The sequence below is a fragment of the Pseudophryne corroboree genome, chromosome 2, assembly GCF_028390025.1.
Source record: "Pseudophryne corroboree isolate aPseCor3 chromosome 2, aPseCor3.hap2, whole genome shotgun sequence".
NCBI lineage: Eukaryota > Metazoa > Chordata > Amphibia > Anura > Myobatrachidae > Pseudophryne > Pseudophryne corroboree.
Window position 1 is genome coordinate 311,789 of NC_086445.1, and position 20,235 is coordinate 332,023.

Genomic DNA, 20,235 nt, shown 5'->3' on the forward strand with positions numbered 1-20,235 from the left:
GATTACAGCGCGGCTACAAGGGAATGTAAAGGGCTGCCATACCTATATAAACAGCAGGCAGAGTTAATGTATAATAGGCTATTGAGCCTATATTAATACTGGAGGCATGTATTGTAAACTGCCTGTGATTTTCACTGTGTAATAGACTATTGAGCCTATATTAACACTAGAGCATGTATTGTGGTCTGCCTGTGATTTTCACTGTGTACTAGACTATTGAGCCTATATTAACACTAGAGCATGTATTGTGGCCTGCCTGTGATTATCACTGTATAATAGGCTATTGAGCCTATATTAACACTGCAGCAATTGTAACCTGTCCTGTGATATCAGTGTAAGCATGGCATGGGGGCCATTTTAACCATGCTTCCTGCTTCTTCCAGTTTGTAATTCCAGAACATTCCTGCCCTACATCTCTACTCCACCGGAGCGCAGGGGTGTTAGTGGGAAGTTTGGTTCAGGTTTCACATAGGCTGGCCATGTGAACTGCATTTCGGCCATAAATAGATAGATATATATTACACACCTTAAGTAATAACTTTACTGAGTCGTGCAAGTGTCTGTCCTTTGCCTATTGTGTTGTCTGTCTGCATAAGGAGTAAGGCTCCAGCACAGACTAAAAATACTTTTAAACAATGTCTGGACATAAATCTACCACATGTTCAGTATGTTTTGTAGGTTTCCACTCCGGAAGCCGGTTCATTCCCAGATCCTATGTTAAGCATTGGCAATTCAAATTGACTCCGCTCGACAGGAGTGGTAAGATCGGAGTCTCGGAAGTGACTCCGCCAGCTTGAACGGAGGAGTCTCAGCCTTTCCAAAGGTCCAACTTCACTTTGGATACCAGGGGGTTAATTTAACTGGTCTTATAATTTAAACATTTTCTTCTATGTTGCAGTCTGACAATTCTATGTCAAACCTCACAGCGCTAAATACGAGTGAGGAGGGCACATTAGACAGTCAGATAGTGCGGGTTTTGACAACCATACATTGCTAATGACCAGTGAGTCAGTCTCTGAAATTTACAGAGACTAAGGAGCCTCTAACATTTCATCCGTCGTATTTACTAAACGACAGATCTTCAATGGGTTTCTTATTTAGGATATCTTACTAAGATTTAAGGCTATTTACCCGTTTCCACACAGTGACATCTAAATTGGAGAATCCGCCATTGGTGAATTCGTCTGTGTCAAACCTTATAAAGACCCAATATACATTTGGGCAGGGCTTAAAGTGGTCCTAGTGAGGTGGTGGAACTCTTGGAGGAGGACCATAGAGGCACCAGAACCTGAGGAAGGAGTAGGTGGCTGCAGCTCATTAGCAACACTAGTGCCGCCTGTATCATCGATTGACGCAGATGATGAGTTGGGCTTTTCTGTTGGCATTACTGTGCAGGGCAATGGTGGAGGTGGAACTAGTTCCCCCTACCATTACAGGTGGTGGAACTCAGTTCCACCTCGTTCCCCCCCACTTTAACCCCTGCATTTGGGTTACTAGGGCGCTCTGTGTATGGAAACAATGACGATCACGTTATACTTATCGTTAATAAGAAGCTACTGAGTATCTCTGTACAGCGTCTGCTGCCGCCTGTTACCTCGTTTCTCGTTTTTCATCGTCGCTAGTTTCAGCACGACAAGGCCAGAAGTTGTTTGGTCCTAAATTTGACAAATGCATATTTCGGTGAAAAGTCTAGCCATTGCCGCCTCCGGTATCAAGACGGAAATACTCTCTGGTCCGGCGTTTAAAGCCTTTAGACTTCAGTCTTTTCAAGGCTGTGGTACAAAAACAGTCACGCCTTGTAACGCCAGGGCGCTAAAGTCACAACAAGCCAGTGGCTTGACGGGCTCTCAGCCCATCTCGAATTTTCAATTGTGGTAGCGCCTTTACACGTTACATTTGCCGGGTTTCCAGCCATCCACTCATGGATGTATCCGCTTTTTAGGGTTAAAAGACAGGACTGCCTCTGTCGGACGAAATAAGGCGTTTTGGCAGGTTGCCATTCAGTCTCTGCTGGTTTCAGCAGTTTTTAATTCCAGGCCTGGTACACCAACAAAGTCAGGGTTATTATTCCCGTCTGTTTGTGGTACCGAAGCCGGAGGGCTCCGTCGCAGTCTCAATCAGCAAGTCACTTACTACAGATTGAAAATGGATTTTCTGCGGTTAGTATTTGCATATTTGGAGCCACAAGATTGCATGATTGCGCTTGATCTCCAGGATGCGTACTTACACATTCCGGTTTGGTCACCTCATCACAGGTTCTTGCGTTTTGCAATACGCCACAACCATTAACAGTTTCAGGCTCTACCGTTTGGCCTCTTGTCAGCGCCTCAGGTATTCACCAAAGTGATGTTGGTAATGATAGCTCATCTCAGATCTCTGGCAGTGACAATCGTTCCATACTTAGACGATCTGCTCATAAGAGCTCCGTCTCAACAGATGCTCCTCCGACTTGCGCTGCTAACGTACACCACGGTTGCAGTGTCAAGTTCAAAAACAATCGCATCTAATTCCGTCTCAACGACTTCAATTCCTAGGTATGTTTCCAGATACGGTAAATCAAAGAATTTACCTACTACACCAGAAAGTACAGATTATACGCCATCTGGTACAATTAGTGCTCAAGCCACGCACACTATCGGTACATTTGTGTATTCGCCTATTAGGAACAATGATGGGCTTTCGAAGCGCTTCAGTTCGTAGGTTTTCACTCGCGTCCATTTCAACAGCAGTAGTCGCCCTCACATAGGCAGATTTCCCACAGGGAAGCGAGGGTGTCTCTACTCTGGGCGAGAGTCTCAGAGGTTGGGGAGTTGTAGTTTAAAATGGTCAGCAACAGGGTTTCTAAACGGATCACGACAGATTGCTGTCTATAAATGTCCTGGAACTCCGTGCAATTTACATTGCACTACATGCTTCGCTCTCAGACTGTCCAAGTGCAGTCAGACAACGCGACGGCAGTCGCATACACAACAACCAGGAAGGAACGAGAAGCCGCATGGCAATGCGGGAAGTAGCTCGAATCCTCAATTGCCCAGAATACCACAAGGTGATATTGTCGACTGGGTTCATTCCGAGAGTGGACATCTGCTAGACAGATGATCTCAGCCGTCGGGATTTTCATCCAGGAGACTGGGCATTAAATCCAGAGGTGTTTCACATGTTGGTCCACAGGTGGGGTTACCCTCAGGTGGACATGATGCCATCTCGCCACAATTACAAACGCCCAGTATGTGTCCACAACGACAGATCCCAAGGGCAGTGGCGGTGGATGCTCTCACAATCGCGTGGCCGTACAGCCTCGTGTATCTGTTTCCACCGTTTTCCGCTGCTCTCTCCGTTGCTAAAACGGATCATAAGAGTGTCCGTCACAGTCATACTAGTGATATCTCATGGGTCTCGGAGAGTTTGGTTCTCGAATCTCTGATGACTACTCGCAGACGATCCTTGGCCGCTCATACTACGTCCAACCCGTTACAACAGGGGCCGTTCTTTTACCCCTATTTAGCGCGGCTGCGGTTGACAGGGTGGTTGTTGAGACCGCCCTCTTAAGAAGAGAGGGCATTACAGTATCGGTTATACCAACCATGTTACGAGCTAGGAAGCCGGTTACGGCAGCTCATTATTACAGAATTTGGCGTGCCTATATAGGTTGGTGTGAAGCTCGGAAGTTTCCGACATCATCTTTCAAGTTACCCGTATTCTGTTATTTTTACAGACGGGGTTGGATGGAGGACTGCATTTATCTACACTGAAGGTGCAGGTATCTGTGTTGTCAATTTTATTTTCAAAGACGATTGGCTCTATTGCCGTCGGTACACACCTTTCTGCAGGGTGTCCTCAGAGTACAGCCTCCATTTATCCCACCTACAGCGCCATGGGACTTGAATCTGGGTTCAGATTTCTTACAGTCTTCATATTTTGAACCCTTACAGCAAGTGGATATTAAGTTTCTCACTTGGAAAACGTTTTTCAAATTTGGGTGCCTTGTCATGCAAGCCACCGTATTTGGTGTTTCCTGATGACAGAGCAGAACTTCGGACGAATCCCGATTTCTTACCAAAGCTAGTGTCATTTTTTCACATCAATCAACCAATAGTGGTTCCTGTGTTGACAGCACATTCTAGAATTCTGAATGTGGTACGCGCATTACGCGTTTATATGTTCCGAACGTCTACGGTTCGTAATGCGGATACGTTGTTTGTTCTCTATGATGCTGCCAAGTGGGGTGGGTCAGCTTCTCAGCAGACCTTATCCAGATGGATAAAACCGACTATACGTCAGGCTTACCTTAAGGCTAGGTTACAGTCGCCTACATCAGTAATAGCTCATCCCACAGGTTCTGTGGGAACGTCATGGCCAGCTGGTCGTGGAGCTTCTACGACGCAGCTTGACCGTGCGGCTACATGGTCTTCAGTGCACACGTTTGTGCGCTTTTACAAGTTTGATACGTTTGCGGCATCAGCATCTAGCTTTGGCCGCCTAGTGTTACAGGTGTCAAACAGCTCTCCCGCCCACGGGGGAAGCTTTGGTACGTCCCAAGAGTACTCCAGTGACCCCTAGTGGATGAAAAAGAAAATAGGATTTTGGTACTTACCAGGTAAATCCTTTTCTTTGAATCCATAGGGGGCACTGGACGCCCACCCAGAGCAGTTTTACCTGGTTTGTATTAAGCTCAGGGGATCTTATGGTAACACATTTTCACCGACTGGTTCAAATTATAAGGTTCTATCGGTTATGGTGTCAACTGTTTCGTTGTCAGTAACGTTATGTGTCAACTTTGTTGTTGTCCGTTAGGTTATAGGAATTCTCCATTGTCAACCTCTCTATAGTTCCTGTTCGGCTCAGTAAAAAACACTGAGGTACTACACTGAGGTACTCGGGGATATGGAGGGGTGGAGAGTTCTAAATTTAAATATTCAGTGCCTTTGTTTCTGCTAAGCCGTCCATATCCCAAGAGTACTCCAGTACCCCCTATGGATTCAAAGAAAAGGATTTACCTGGTAAGTACCAAAATCCTATTTTGTGACACAGTACAATACGTATGCCACGGACATAAGAAAAATTATTAACCAGAATTCAGCTATATTGAAAGTAGACCCTTTGCTGAACGTAGGTTCGGCCATGAACTTCAAAGTGGTATATAGAAAGTCGGACACTTTACAGACAAAACTTGCCCCTAGTTTGCTTGGGAAGAAGAAACCAAAACTAGAGAATGATAAGATAGAAAAGAATATGGGTGCTATAGACTGGAGACTAGATAGACCTATGGGCTTCTTCAAGTGCGCTAAAAATAAGTGTCTAACTTGCAATTATGTGGGTTCAAGGAAAATAACTAGTAATAAGTCAACTGCTACAGGAGAAACATTCTATAGAAAGTTTTACTAATTGTGAATCCTCTTATGTTGTATATCTATTGACCTGTGGGTGCACCCGACAATATGTTGGTCGCACCATTAGAAAATTCAAAATACGGTTTTTGGAACATAGACGTAACATCTTAGGGAAAAGTTTATTTGTATCTAGACATACAAACCATTGTCAACAAGGGGAATTAAGAAATAATAGGATTTTGGTACTTACCAGGTAAATCCTTTTCTTTGAATCCATAGGGGGCACTGGAGTACTCTTGGGATATGGACGGCGTAGCAGAACAAAGGCACTGAATATTTAAATTTAGAACTCTCCACCCCTCCATATCCCAGAGTACCTCAGTGTACGAACCCAGTGTTTTTACTGAGCGAACTACTATAGAGAGGTTGACAATGGAGAATTCCTATAACATAACGGACAACAACAAAGTTGACCCATAACGTTAATGTCAACTAAACAGTTGACAGCATAATCGATAGACCTTTATAGTTTGAACCAATCGGTGAAAATGTGTTACCATAAGCTCCTTTGAGCTTAATACAAACCAGGTAAAATGTGTTACCCTAAGCTCCTGTGAGCTTAACACAACCCAGGTAAAACTGCTCTGGGTGGGCGTCCAGTGCCCCCTATGGATTCAAAGAAAAGGATTTACCTGGTAAGTACCAAAATCCTATTTTCTTTTTCATCCACTAGGGGTCACTGGAGTACTCTTGGGACGTACCAAAGCTTCCCTCGTGGGCCGGAGAGCTGTTTGACACTTGTAACAGTAGGCAGCCAAAGCTAGATGCTGATGCCGCAACCATTCATAACGTGTAAACGTGCACAAACGTGGTGCACTGAAGGCTATGTAGCCGCGTTGTAGACGCTCCACGACCCGCTGGGTCTGACATTCCCACAGACAGAACCTGTGGGATGAGCTATTACTGACGTAGGCGACTGTAACCTAGCCTTAAAGTAAGCCTGACCTGTAGTCATTATTATCCAACTGGATAATGTCTGCTGAGAAACTGGCTAACCCCAGTTGGCAGCATCATAGAGAACAAACAACATATCCGTATTACGTACTGTAGACGTTCGGGACATATAGACGCGTAATGCGTGTACCACATTCAGAATTCTAGAATGTGCTGTCAACACAGGAACCACTATTGGTATATTGATGTGAAGAATAAGAAAGCGGAATTCGTCCGAAGATCTGCTTTGTCATGAGAAAACTCAAATACGGTGGCTTGGAATACAAGGCACCCAAATATGAAAACAAAACCCTTGCCGAAGCTAAGGCTAGAAGAAAAATGTTTTCCCAAGTGAGAAACTTAATCCCCATTTGTTGTAAGGGTTCAAAATATGAAAACTGTAAGAAATCTGAACCCAACCTCAAGTCGCCTGGCGCTGTAGGTGGGATAAATGGAGGCTGCACTTTGATGACACCTTGTAGAAAGGTGTGTATCGACGCAATAGAGTCAAACGTCTTTGAAAATAAGTTGACCACACAGATACCTGCACCCTCAGTGCAGATAAACGCAGTTCTCCATCCCACCCCGTTTGTAAAATAACAGAATACGGGTAACTTGAAAGATGATGTCGGAAACTTCCGAGCTTTACCACCTATATAAGCACACCAAATTTTGTAATAATGAGCTGCCTTAAGCGGCTTACTAGCTCGTAACATGGTTGGTATAACCGATACTGTAATGCCCTATTTCTTTTCTTAAGAGGGCGGTCTGAACCCCCACCCCGTCAACCGCAGCTGCGGTACATAGGTAATAGGTACATAGGTAACTATGGGTAAAAGAACGTTCCCTGTTGTAACAGGTTGGACGTATTATGAGCTGGCCAAGATCGTGTGCAAGTATTCCTTGGAGATTCGAGAAGCAAGCTCTCCGAAACCCATGAGATATCACTAGTATGACTGTGACGAACTGTCTTATGATCCGTTTTGGCAACGGAGAGAGCAGCGGAAAATGGTGGAGCCAGATACACGATGCTGAATGACCACACGAATGTGAGAGACTCCACCGCCACTGCCCTTGTGATCTGTCGTTTTGTACACATACTGAGCTTTTGTAATTGTGGCGAGATGCCATCATGTATACCTGAGGGTAACCCCTTCTGTGGGCTCACATATGAAACACCTCTGGATTTAATGTCCAGTTTTCAGGATATAAATCCTGACGGGTGAGATCATCTGTCTAACAGATGTCCACTCGCGGAATGAACCCCGTTGACATCATCACATAATGGTGTTCTGGGCAATTGAGGATTCGAGTTACCTGCCGCATTGCCATGCGGCTTCTTGGTTCTCCCTGGTTGTTGTGTATGCAACTCCCGTTGCGTTGTCTGACTGCACTTGGTCAGACTGAAAGCGAAGCATGTAGTGCATTGTAAATTGCACGGCGTTCCAGGACATTTATCGACAGCAATCTGTCGTGATCCGTTTTAGAACCTCTGTCGCTGATCTTTTTTTTTTTTTTTTTTTTTTAACTACAACTCCTGAACCTCTGAGACTCTCGTCCAGAGTATATACACCCTCGCCCCTCTGTGGGAAACGCGAGTGAAGGGCGGCGAACTAAAGCGCTTTGAAAACACATCATTATTCTTAACAGGCGAATACACCAATGTACCGCTAGTGTGCGTGGCTTTTGCACTAATTACTAGATGTACATTTGTTCTTGCTGGTGTAGTAGGTAAATGTCTTTGATTTACCGTATTTATAATCTTACCTAGGAATTGACGTCGTTCAGACGGAATTCGATGCGATTGTTTTTGAACTTGACCTGCCACCGCAGTATACATTAGTAGCGCAAGTTAGAGGAACTCTGTTGAGACAGAGTTCTTATGAGCAGATCGTCTAAGTATGGAACGATTGTCACTGGCAGGTCTCTGAGATGAGCTATCATCACCAACATCACTTTGGTAAATACCCGAGGCGTTGACAAGAAGCCAAACGGTAGACCTGAAATGGTTAATGGTTGTGGCGTTTTGCAAACGCTAGAACCTGTGATGACCAAACCGGAATGGGTAAATACGCATTGTGAAGATCAAGCGCAATTATGCAATTTTGTGGCTCCAATATGCAAATACTAACCGCAGAAAATCCATTTTCAAACTGCAGTAAGTGACTTGCTGATTGAGACTGCGACGGAGCTGTCTGGTTTTGTTACCCCAAACAGAGGGGAATAAGTAACCCTGACTCTGTTGGTGTACTACTGCCTGGTTATAAAGACAGCTGAAAACCAGCAGAGACTAAATGGCAACCTGCCAAACCGTTCGACAGAGGCAGTCTTGTCCTTTAATCTGTAAATAGCTGAGACATCCATGAGTTGATGTCTGGAAACGCAAATGTAACGTGTCAAGACGCGCTTCCACAATTGGAACATGGAGATGGCCTAAGAGGTCGTCAAGCCACTGGCTTGCTGACTGTAGCGTCCTGTCGTTACAAGGCGTGACTGTTTTGTACCACCGCCTTGAAAAAACTGAAGTCTAAAGGGATTAAACGCCGGCACAAGTATCTCCGTTTTGATACTGGATGCGGTAATGGCTGAATATCAAATTTAGGACCAAACAAGCTCTGGCCTTGTCGCGCTTAAACTAGCGACGATGAAAAGTGAGAATCGAAGTAACCGGCGTTAGCAGAAGCTTTACAGATATACTCTGCAGCTTCTTTTAACAGTGATCGTCATTGTTTCCATACATAGAGTCTAGTGACCCAAATGTATCTTGGGTCTTTATAATGTTTGACACAGACGCATTTACCAATGGCGGATCGCGTCTTAAATAGTGGTTAGAGTCTACTCAGTCTCTGTAAAAATGGAGACATTGACTCACTGGGATTTAGCAATGTATGGTTGTCAAAAACCCCGCACTATCTGAGTGCTGGACTAATGTACCCTTCTCACTCGTAGTTATCGGTGTGAGATTTGACATAGAATCGTGCATTAAATTATAAGACCAGTTAAATAAACACCCTGGTACCCAAAGGGAAATTGGCCCTTTGGAAAGACTGTCCTTCGTTAGTGCTGGTGGAGTAACTTCCGAGACTCCGATTACCGCTCTTTTAATTTGAATTGCCAATGCTTAACATAGGATCTTTAAAATTATTTTTAGTCTGCGCTAGAGCCTTACTCGCTATGCAGACAGACACCACAATAGTCAACGGACAGACACTTGCACGACTTATTGAAGTTATTATCATATATATATTTTATTGCTGAAAAGCATATTTATATGAAACTCATGGTTGTTTCTCTCAACGGAAATCTGTAGTAAAAAGCGAAAGATTTATTCGATCTGAAGAGAAACCAGAGTATTCTTTATGTGAAAAGCAATTCACATGGGCATGTGAAACCCGAACCAAATTCCCACTAACACCCCTGCGCCTCTGGTGGCTTAGAGATGTAGGGCAGGAATGTTCCAGAATTACAAACTGGAAAAACAACAGGAAGCATGTTAAAATGGCCCCTTTGCCATGCTGACTGTGATAATCACCGAACAAGTTACAATTGTTCAGTGTTAATATAGCCTCTTATACAGTATAATCACAGTATGGGTACAACACATGCTCTATGAATAAATATATATAGGACGTGTGTGATTCCTGCCCGAGAGTCTGGGGAGACCAGCCGTCGGCGGGTGGAGGTATCCGGTATGATCGCCTGACACTTGTTTCTGCCTTTCCAATTGATCATTTTGATTTGAATCACGTGGTAACCAGCCCACACTGGTTGCCTTCTGGTACGAATACTTACAGTTGGTTTTAAATACCTTGTGTATAATTTTAAAAATAAAAAGTTTTTATGCACTATGGAGCGCCCCCTATATATGTTCTATTGACAGATATATATATATATATATATATATATATATATATATATATATATATATATATATATATATATATATATATATATATATATATAAGCATTTTTCCAATAGGACAATCAGCGGCACTCGGAGACTGTAGACATCAAGGTTAAAGTGCAAGTGCTTTTATTCCATAACAACAAAAAGAAGGGGTGGTCCAACGTTTCGGGGCGCAGAGGCCCCTTTGTCAAGGTGAACAAACAGCAACACCTTGACAAAGGGGCCTCTGCGCCCCAAAACGTTGGACCACCCCTTCTTTTTGTTGTTATGGAATAAAAGCACTTGCACTTTAACCTTGATGTCTACAGTCTCCGAGTGCCGCTGATTGTCCTATTGGAAAAATGCTTGCATACTTCTTCCAGATGGCACCGGAGCACCATTAAACGTGCAGGGTGAGTGCCGATCCGAGTACATTCTATATATATATATATATATATATATATATATATATATATATATATATATATATATATATATATATATATATATATATATATATATATAGGCTCAATAGCCTATGATAATTACAGACATTAATATATGCTCAATAGCCTATTATACAGCATTAATATAGGCTCAATAGCCTATTATACATGATAATCATTAATATAGGTCTGATATCACAGGACAGGTTATAATACATGTCTGCATTATTTACTGTCACATCTAGCTGCATATATAACTGCTGTTTATATATGTATTTTACATACCCTTTCCGCAGTGAGCCGCCCGATTCCACCGCCCCCCTTCCCCCCTGTAACACTGTGTCTTCTCAGGAACAGCCGGGAAGACTTGCAGGGAGGCTGGCATCTGCGGTGCTGGGCGGCCGGACGGAGCAGCGGCCCGGTTGTCACCCTGTTAACGCTGTTAGTGAGCGTCTACGGGTGGATGTGCTGGCCGGACGGAGCGGCTGGGACGGGCGGACGTAGCGCTGCCGTCTGGAGCGAGTCTCAGACGTAGCGGCTGGGCGCTGTGGCGGGCGGTGCGTGGAAGCGGCATTCACTGTGACCCACCTAGCGGGGCGGCAGCCTGCGCTGACCGCCCCGTTCCCCAGCTTACCTTTCTCCTATTCAAGGCTGCGACGGGGCTTCTATGTGTAAGCTCCGTCCAGCTTTCAAGTCATCTTGTTCCTGGCTGCGACGGGGCTTCTTCTGTAAGCTCCGTCCAGCTTGTTCCTTTTGATAACTTCTTGCTGGCTGTGACGGGGCTTCTTTATGTAAGCTCCGTCCAGCTCTTTGATCATTTCTTCCTGGCTGTGACGGGGCTTCTTTCTGTAAGCTCCGTCCAGCTCTTTGATCATTTCTTCCTGGCTGTGACGGGGCTTCTTTCTGTAAGCTCCGTCCAGCTGTTGCAGGAGACAGTGGGCTGCCTGTGGCTGTGAGGGTGCTCTTTGTGAGGACCGACACGCCATGCGCTGCCTTGCAGCGGCACCATCCCGGACCCATGTTTTTCCAGAGACTGGGAAGGGATGTGCTAAGTGTAAAATTAAAAATTAAAAAAGTCAAAATGAAAAATTAATAAAATCTTCCATCCAAGTGTGGGAATCCCACAAGCCGATGTTAGTGCTTTGAGCACAGAAAAAACACTGGGTTCGTACACTGAGGTACTCTGGGATATGGAGGGGTGGAGAGTTCTAAATTTAAATATTCAGTGCCTTTGTTCTGCTACGCCGTCCATATCCCAAGAGTACTCCAGTGACCCCTAGTGGATGAAAAAGAAATTACAATATGTATAATTGAACAAATTAGAGTGACTGAAAGAGGGGGAGATAGGTTTAATCTGCTATGCAGAAGGGAAACTTATTGGATATTCAGATTGAAAACATTGGAGCCTTTGGGACTTAATGAGAATATCGAATTAAACAATATATAAGAATTACGATGCTTCTGTCTGAATGGAATAGTCTGTATATGTATATATATATATATATATATATATACACCTCTCTTCTCTCTTCCCCCCCCCCCCTTTCCCCTTCCCCCATCTGTTCGCCTCCTCCTATTCTGTCTCTGTTTCTCTATATAGGATAATCGGTTTTATGTTTTATGACTGTTTAGCTATATCTTTTCTACAGTTAGATTTGTCTAAAAATATTTGCGTTTATTTGACCCTATCAATATTAAGATAGTTATTTATATATGCATAAAAAATCTGCTAAAGATACAATGGATAGTAATTTATACATTAAAAATTAAAATGTAATTAGAATCTGGAAAAATATATTCATATGATATATGTTTATATACATTTTTCATATATCTAAGGGAGAAATTTTTCCTCAGAACAAATTCATTTGTTTATTTATGTTTGTATATGCTGATAATTTTTGTATTTTGTTTTTTATCATTTATTAATTGCCGGATTATAAATTGTGTGTGTATATATGTATATATGTATATATATATATATATATATATATATATATATATATATATACTATATATCTTATTATTATTTATTATTTTTTATATATATTTTTTTAAGTTGAGTAGTAGACAGGCACCTCAATATTATAATATATCTGCTTTGTACTATTTAAATGTGAGCAAGGACACACTAATTAGCTAATAATTTATCTGTTAACTATCTGCTGTGGTTACATAACATTGACAGAATAGAATGGTATTGCATCCCAACTAAGGGAGATTAAGAGTTAACATACATTATCCAATGGGGAGCCCCCTGAAGGGATAAAAAGAGACCATGGTAATGAGCCTATCATCCTCTGATGAAACCGCCATCTTTGTGGGCGGAGAAACGCGTCAGGTGACTCATTCCCCCGTGAACCGCAAGTGGAACGCAAAGTCCGGAAGCCCGAACCCAGAAGTCGCGGCACGCGACACACGCAGGCGTTTCCACTCTCCCACAGTTGCTGCGGCTGTGCATGAACCCGTAGATTCAGCTACGAGTCCCCCATCTCCTGCATCTGACACCAGGATTCCAGCTATTGTGGACCAGGCAGGAGGAATCACCAGGAGGACATACGAGCTTGCACAACCCAGGAGCGCTCCTGACACTAATGGATGGGTGAAGTATTAACTAATAACACCCAATATATGAACAGCATCTCTTTCAAAGTGGCTTGTTTTTAAAAAAAATCATCACCTATGATTGTTGTCTGCGCAAATAAACAGTCAGCTTGTTTGGAGCCAAAATCTTTATAAATTATCTCCATTTGTGCATGAAATTAAATCTACTCAGCTGGAGAATTATCTCATGACTGCCTTAAACCTCACAAGTGCATGCAATTAAATCTCTTTCTTGTGAACTAACAACTATTCTGCTTGGAACAAATACTAACTTTGTTTACTTATGTGCATGAATCATTTCAGCTGAAGAAGAACTTTCTTTTAATTGCTCTAATCTTTGTAGGTGTAAGCAATTAATCCTTTTGTAAAAAGGAGCATTACTGACCAAAGCATAATCTGTGTGGAGTTTACATTTACTTGTATGTGGAGTAATTGACAAAATTAATGTTTCATGGTCTTATGCTACTAATTCTGCTTTATTGTTTGCATTTTAAGATTAAGATTTTAATCAGTAATTTGAAATAAATTATTAACTTGTATCAAAACAGCAGTCGGTTAACATTTTGTGCGACTTCACTTATATCTTTGACTAACACATTTCTTTTATGTCGAGTGGATTTCCAGTTCCACATTGTGAAGGCAGCCAAATCTAGGTTGTCCTCTCTATATTCAGAGGCTATATACATTTTTTAATTTAGCGCCAGACACATTTGTTCTTGACGTGTCAGTCAGATGTATACCCCCCTTAAGGCTTAGTATATCTGCCCCATACAGTGGCTTACGAAAGTATTCAACCCTCTAAAATGTCAGCATGTTTGACAGACGCCTACACAGGTTATTCCAGACAGTATTTTGGTTTTTTTTGCAGGCCAGTAACCTGTTAAAGTTTGTTTTATAAACTCTTAATTCATTATATGCAGATATAAAATAAAAAATGTTTGCTTAAGTATTCAGTCCCTGTGCTGTGTATGCTCAAACCTTACAGAGATGAAAGATTCTGCACCAACAATTGGGTTTCAGTTAGTGGTTAAAAGACAGATAGCATTGGTCATGCTTTGAGTCTGTGACAGCGAGACCAGTTATATAACACTGAGGGAATTATACTGCAGCCCTGCTTATTACATATCTCCCATTATATAACACTGAGGAAATTCTACTACAGCTCAACTTATTACATGTCTTCCATTATATAACACTGAGGGAATTATACTACAGTCCTGATTATTACATGTCTTCCATTATATAACACTGAGGGAATTATACTACATCCCAGTGCCGTAACTAGGCATTTTAGCGCTGTGTGCAAGAAACGACAGTGGCGCCCCCCCCCCATGTAAGATAGGGGCAGAGTGCGCCGTAGGCGCGCAAAAAAATTCTAGGGGCGTGGCTTCACGGGGAAGGGGCGTGGCCACAAAATAATAGCAATTCATACTACGGTGCACAGTAGTCTACATTATTCAAATTACGCTGCACAGTAGCGCCACTACACCAGGTAGAGCCCCTTTTATACATTACAGCAGACAGCGTCCCCCTTTTTACACATTGCGGCAGCCAGTCCCCCTTTTTACACATTGCGGCAGATAGACCCTTTTTACACATTGCGGCAGCCAGTCCCCCTTTTTACACATTACGGCAGCCAGTCCCCCTTTTTACACATTACGGCAGCTAGTCCCCCTTTTTACACATTGCGGCAGCCAGTCCCATTTTACACATTGCGGCAGCCAGTACCCATTTTTTACACATTGCGGCAGCCAGTCCCATTTTACACATTGCGGCAGCCAGGACCCCATTTTACACATTGCGGCAGCCAGTCCCCATTTTTTACACATTGCGGCAGCCAGTCCCATTTTACACATTGCGGCAGCCAGTCCCATTTTTTACACATTGCGGCAGCCAGTCCCATTTTACACATTGCGGCAGCCAGTCCCATTTTTTACACATTTCGGCAGCCATCCCCCTTTTTTACACATTGCGGCAGCCAGTCCCATTTTTTACACATTTCGGCAGCCATCCCCCTTTTTTACACATTGCGGCAGCCAGTCCCATTTTTTACACATTGCGGCAGCCAGTCCCATTTTTTACACATTGCGGCAGGCGGTGTCCGAGAGAGAGAGAGAGAGAGACAGAGAGAGAGAGAGGGGGGGGGGGATATACTTACCTTCTCCCCGCTGACAGGCTCCTCGTGCTGCTCCCTCGGTGGCGGCAGTGATATGAGAAGGAGGAGGGGGAGCAGGGAGCCGCAGCAGCGCTATGTTATTGGTAGTAAGCGCCGCTGCAGCATCCCCCTCTCCTTCTGTATTGGCTGCCGGGCAGCCAATACGGAAGGAGAGGGGGATGCTGCAGCGGCGCTTACTACCAATAACATAGCGCTGCTGCGGCTCCCTGCTCCCCCTCCCTCCTCCTCCGCTTCTCCGCTGCCTCCGCTGATGTCTTCAGCTTCACAGCGCGGCGCACGGAGGCGGCATGTAATGAGTCAATTTGACTCATTACATGCCGCTGGCCGTGCGCCCCCAGGGCAACTGCGCTGTGTGCCAAGCCCCCTTGGCACACACGTAGTTACGGCTCTGCTACATCCCTGATTATTACATGTCTTCCATTATATAACACTGAGGGAATTATACTACAGCCCTGATTATTACATGTCTTCCATTATATAACACTGAGGGGATTATACTACATCTCTACTTATTACTAGTGATGAGCGGATTCGGTTTTACTCGGTTCTCAAAACGGAATCTTAATTGGCTCACGGATGTCACGTGTTTTGGACAGCCAATAAGATGCCGTTTTGAGAACCGAGTAAAACCGAATCTGCTAATCACTACTTATTACATGTCTTATAACACTGAGGGAATTATACTACAGCCCTGCTTATTACATGTCTCCCATTATAATGGAGGGAATTATACTACAGCCCTGCTTTACATATCTCCCAATATAATGGAGGGAATTATACTACAGCCCTGCTTATTTACATATTTCCCACTATATAACACTGAGGGAATTATACCACAGCCCTTCTTATTACATGTCTCCAATTATATAACACTGAGGGAATTATACTACAGCCCTGCCTATTATTTCTACTATTATATAATAATGTAGGAATTATAAGACCACCCGGATAATTGCATGACTCACATTATATAACACCTGCTTATTACATGTCTCCCATTATATAACACTGAGGGAATAATACGACCATATGCTTATTACTTGTCTCCCATTATATAACACTAAGGGTATAATACGACCATATGCTTTTCTCTGACGTCCTAGTGGATGCTGGGAACTGCGTAAGGACCATGGGGAATAGACGGGCTCCGCAGGAGACTGGGCACTCTAAAAGAAAGATTAGGTACTATCTGGTGTGCACTGGCTCCTCCCACTATGACCCTCCTCCAGACCTCAGTTAGATTTCTGTGCCCGGCTGAGCTGGATGCACACTAGGGGCTCTCCTGAGCTCCTAGAAAGAAAGTTTATTTTAGGTTTTTTATTTTACAGTGAGACCTGCTGGCAACAGGCTCACTGCATCGAGGGACTAAGGGGAGAAGAAGCGAACCTACCTGCTTGCAGCTAGCTTGGGCTTCTTAGGCTACTGGACACCATTAGCTCCAGAGGGATCGACCGCATGGAACTGGCCTTGGTGTTCGTTCCCGGAGCCGCGCCGCCGTCCCCCTTACAGAGCCAGAAGCAAGAAGAGGTCCGGAAAATCGGCGGCAGAAAACTTCGGTCTTCACCAAGGTAGCGCACAGCACTGCAGCTGTGCGCCATTGCTCCTCATGCACACTTCACACTCCGGTCACTGAGGGTGCAGGGCGCTGGGGGGGGCGCCCTGAGGGCAATATATGACACCTTGGCTGGCAAATCTACATCATATATAGTCCTAGAGGCTATATAGATGTAAAATTACCCCTGCCAGTATTCCAGAAAAAGCGGGAGAAAGTCAGTTGAAAAAGGGGCGGGGCTTCTCCCTCAGCACACTGGCGCCATTTTCTCTTCACAGTGCAGCTGGAAGACAGCTCCCCAGGCTCTCCCCTGTAGTTTTCAGGCTCAAAGGGTTAAAAAGAGAGGGGGGGGGGGGGGCCCACAAAATTTAGGCGCAATATTGTATATCCAAGCAGCTATTGGGAAAAATTCACTCAATATAGTGTTAATCCCAAAATTATATAGCACTCTGGTGTGTGCTGGCATACTCTCTCTCTGTCTCCCCAAAGGGCTGTGTGGGGTCCTGTCCTCAGTCAGAGCATTCCCTGTGTGTGTGTGTGTGTGTGTGTGTGTGTGTGTGTGTGTGTGTGTGTGTGCGGTGTGTCGGTACGGCTGTGTCGACACGTTTGATGAGGAGGCTTATGTGATGGCAGAGCAGATGCCGATAAATGTGATGTCGCCCCCTGTGGGGCCGACACCAGAGTGGATGGATAGGTGTAAGGTATATACCAACAGTGTCAACTCCTTACATAAAAGGCTGGATGACGTAACAGCTATGGGACAGCCGGCTTCTCAGCCCGCGCCTGCCCAGACGTCTCAAAGGCCATCAGGGGCTCAAAAACTCCCGCTCCCTCAGATGGCAGACACAGATGTCGACACGGAGTCTGACTCCAGTGTCGACGAGGTTGAGACATATACACAATCCACTAGGAACATCCGTTACATGATCCCGGCAATAAAAAATGTTACACATTTCTGACATTAACCCAAGTACCACTAAAAAAGGGTTTTATGTTTGGGGAGAAAAAGCAGGCAGTGTTTTGTTCCCCCATCAAATGAGTGAATGATGTGTGAAAAAGCGTGGGTTCCCCCGATAAGAAACTGGTAATTTCTAAAAAGTTACTGATGGCGTACCCTTTCCCGCCAGAGGATAAGTTACGCTGGGTGATATCCCCTAGGGTGGATAAGGCGCTCACACGTTTGTCAAAAAAGGTGGCACTGCCGTCTTAGGATACGGCCACTTTGAAGGTACCTGCTGATAAAAAGCAGGAGGCTATCCTGAAGTCTGTATTTACACACTCCGGTACTAGACTGAGACCTGCAGATAGTGCTGCTGCAGCGTGGTCTGTAACCCTGTCAAACAGGGATACTATTGTGCGAACATAAGACGTCGTCTTATATATGAGGGATGCACATAGGGATATTTTGCCGGCTGGCATCCAGAATTAATGCAATGTCCATTCTGTCAGGAGGGTATTAGAGACCCGACACTGGACAGGTGATGCTGACTTTAAAAGGCACATAGAGCCTAATAAGGGTGAGGAATTGTTTGGGGATGGTCTCTGGGACCTCGTATCCACAGCAACAGCTGGAGAAAAAAAATAAAAAATTTTTTTACCTCCGGTTTCCTCACAGCCTAAGAAAGCACTGTATTATCAGGTACAGTCCTTTCGGCTTCAGAAAAGCAAGCGGGTCAAAGGCGTGATAAAGCTGAATATTTATCTTATTTAAAACCCTTTAAGAGGTCTAAGAACACTGTACGCTATTTACGTATGGAGTACCGTAAGGGTACGCACGTTGCGTAACAATCGCTTAGCCGTAGTCGAGACGCTCAAGCGTTACGTTCGCTCACGGCCAAGAGATCACAGGCAGGCAGGCTGGCTATTGGCTGCCGACTAACGTAATGTTTCGCTACAGCGAAGCGGACGCTTAGGACCACAAGGAGATCACCAGCGACGCTAACGCTCACAATGTTAAACCTTTATGTCTAAACCATAAACAATGTATTATGCAGTGAAACCTTTATGTAATGATAGAGTGTAGATGCAACACAGTGTAACCTTATTAACTTAAAAGCTGTTCGAGCGTCACCGACACTCTGAGAATACTTAACACTATAAGAAATACACAAATACCGGACTCAGGGCCTTATATGAATGTTATACTTTGAAAAAGAATAATACAATACAAGTCATACACTACAATATAACATAGACTAACTAACCAAATAACTACACAGGAAATACAATACAATACAATTACGTTTTAAGGGAAAATGAGAGAGAAAGAGGAGGAGAGAGAGAGAGAGAGATATGGCTCACAATAACAATAAAGACAATATGATTGCGGAGAAAACTTACGCACAGGGGGAACGATCGCATGCGCCTCGATATCCAGCTCCCGATTATCAGCAATGAGAACCGTTGAAGAGAGTGAGCTGGATATCATCGGCTTGTCTATTTATGCCCCACACACAATACAATTCAATGGTCCCTACAATCTCATTGTTCATTGAACACAGGAATTCGTCTTCGCACTATAACAAGAGGTCATAGGTTGATTCATACAGGTGGGCTGAGACCATTTCCAACTGCTCAGGTGGGTGGGAAACTAGGTTTCCCGCCGCATGGATAAGTAAGTGCAAATAATAGTAAATGTACATAAACTTCTTATGTCCATAACTATTCGCACGACCGATCAATCAGCTTCAAACCAACACGGAATATTGCTAATTAAATACTCTTCCGATGGATACTAAACACCACTGTATGACCCATGTCTGACCCTTCGTATCAAACAAAGAGGGATCTCTCTGTCCATGAACATGCTATATTAACTAAACTTTCAGAATCTATCAAGGGGACCATAATCTACAAAATACATTATATGGTGAAAATATATATCGATTGAGTCGCACGCTGGGCGCACAGAAACTCTACCGTAAATGCGCATACCGTGCGCCTGCGGGTGCCCGCAACAGCGAGTATGCGCACGCACGGGAGAGCGCACGCATGCGCAGCGCGGACCTGTATGAGGTGCAAATATGGCAGTGTGCATCGTGATATTTTTCTGACTTTGACAGGCGCTTCCTTTCTGCACAGAGATGAGGGAAGAGGGAAAAAGCTGCACCAGTCAGCCAGTTCCCAGAATCAAAATTCTTCCCCCGCTTCCTCTGAGTCCACCGCATGACGCGGGGGCTCCACAGGCGTAGCCAGGTACGGTGGGGGGCCGCCTCAAAAATTTCAGCGATCAGTGGGCTCGCTCACAG

At 44.2% G+C, this 20,235-nt stretch overlaps 1 protein-coding gene and 1 non-coding gene across 2 annotated transcripts in view; one reads left to right on the forward strand and one right to left on the reverse strand.

The window, feature by feature from the left end:
• The window catches only part of APBB1 (amyloid beta precursor protein binding family B member 1), a 121,654-nt gene that overhangs the window by 64,530 nt on the left and 36,889 nt on the right, over positions 1–20,235 (forward strand). The gene's annotated exons all lie outside the window — the stretch shown is intronic.
• Positions 9,557–9,677, reverse strand: LOC135054162 (U5 spliceosomal RNA). Its single transcript, XR_010243400.1, has one exon. It is a non-coding gene; the product is annotated as a U5 spliceosomal RNA (small nuclear RNA).